This window comes from Channa argus, unplaced genomic scaffold, assembly GCF_033026475.1.
Source record: "Channa argus isolate prfri unplaced genomic scaffold, Channa argus male v1.0 Contig013, whole genome shotgun sequence".
Classification (NCBI taxonomy): Eukaryota; Metazoa; Chordata; class Actinopteri; order Anabantiformes; family Channidae; genus Channa; species Channa argus.
In genome coordinates, this window is record NW_027125232.1 from 746,030 (window position 1) to 747,883 (window position 1,854).

Below are 1,854 nucleotides of genomic sequence, written 5' to 3' on the forward strand. Positions count from 1 at the left end.
CAGACAGCCTCTCTACTTTTAAGTCTAGGCTTAAAACCTTCCTTTTTAATAAAGCATATAGTTATTTATAGTTATGCTGCCATAGGCTTAGACTGCTGGGGGACCCACCCCCCAATGCACTGAGCTCCTTTCCTCCTCTTGACCATCTCTCCTCTCCTCTCATCCCGCAATTGTCACCACTGTATGTCATTAACTCTGTGTGTTCTCTCCCGTAGTTGTCTTTGTCATCCTCTGTCCCCTTCTCTCTGTCCCTTTCTGCAGGTGTCCCCCGGCTTTGAAGCTGTGTGTCTTCCAGCGTGAAGCTACTGGTCCTACCAATCTGCCCAATGTTTTGTTGTTGCTTTTTGTTGCTCTGTTCTTTTCCCTCTCCCCTTTCCACTCACCCCAACCGGTCGAGGCAAATGGCCGTCCACCCTGAGCCTGGTTCTGCTGGAGGTTTCTTCCGTTAAAGGGAGTTTTTCCTCTCCACTGTTGCCTATGGCTTGCTCCAGGGGGAATTGTTGGGTTCTCTTTATATATCTTTATAATCTTGACTTTATTCTGTAAAGTGCCCTGAGATGACTTTGTTGTGAATTGGCACTATATAAATAAAGTTGAATTGAATTGAACTCACTATATCTACTGCATATGGGGCCATTATTGTGTTACCCAAAGCCAACATGGCATGTCTCACATTATGCTCTGTATAGGAAGCAACTGTTTGGTGGAAGAACTGATGAGTAAAGGTGATTGAGATGCCCCAGTGGCCTAATGGATAAGGCACTGGCCTCCTAAGCCAGGGATTGTGGGTTCAAGTCCCATCTGGGGTGGTTGACAGCAGAGTGGCGCAGCGGAAGCGTGCTGGGCCCATAACCCAGAGGTCGATGGATCGAAACCATCCTCTGCTAACTGTGTTTTGTAAGCTGACTTAGGGCCTTTACAACCTCTTAGTAAAGTGAACCAGATACAGAAAGTACATATTCACCTACTATACAATTCCAGATGCATATCAGCTTGGGAATGCAATTATTGTATATTTCACATTCTTTTCTCTGCTCTTTCAAATGCTTTCCTCCATCTTACTATACTAACTGCTTTTATTGTCATTATTGGTCTACCCAAAGGGTTCGAGTCCAATCTGGGGTACAATGCCAGTTTCATATCAGCATGGCAATCTAGTTTCTACGTGTTTCACATCTTTTTCTTTGCACTTTTAAAAATTTCCCTTCTACTCACTATATCTACTGCATTTGGGGCCATTATTGTGTTACCCAAAGCCAACATGGCATGTCTCACATTATGCTCTGTCTAGGAAGCAACTGTTTGGTGGAAGAACTGATGAGTAAAGGTGTTTGAGAGGCCCCAGTGGCCTAATGGATAAGGCACTGGCCTCCTAAGCCAGGGATTGTGGGTTCAAGTCCCATCTGGGGTGGTTGACAGCAGAGTGGCGCAGCGGAAGCGTGCTGGGCCCATAACCCAGAGGTCGATGGATCGAAACCATCCTCTGCTAACTGTGTTTTGTAAGCTGACTTAGGGCCTTTGCAACTTTTTAGTAAAGTGAACCAGATACAGAATGTACATATTCACCTACTGTACAATTCCAGATGCATATCAGCTTGGGAATGCAATTTTTGTATATTTCACATTCTTTTCTCTGCTCTTTCAAATGCTTTCCTCAATCTTACTATACTAACTGCTTTTATTGTCATTATTGTGTTACCCAAAGGGTTCGAGTCCAATCTGGTTTGGTTGAAAGCAGAGTGGCGCAGCAGAAGTGTGCTGGGCCCATAACCCAGAGGTCGATGGATCGAATCCATCCTCTGCTAACTGTGTTTTGTAAAGTGATTTAGAGCCTTTACAATGTCTTAGTAAAAT

At 44.4% G+C, this 1,854-nt stretch overlaps 2 non-coding genes across 2 annotated transcripts; both read left to right on the forward strand.

The window, feature by feature from the left end:
- The first annotated feature begins 736 nt into the window (after window positions 1-736).
- On the forward strand, window positions 737-809 carry trnar-ccu (transfer RNA arginine (anticodon CCU)). The gene has a single exon. It is a non-coding gene; the product is annotated as a tRNA-Arg (tRNA).
- Window positions 810-1,338: 529 nt separating this feature from the next.
- On the forward strand, window positions 1,339-1,411 carry trnar-ccu (transfer RNA arginine (anticodon CCU)). Its single transcript has one exon. It is a non-coding gene; the product is annotated as a tRNA-Arg (tRNA).
- Window positions 1,412-1,854: the final 443 nt, after the last annotated feature.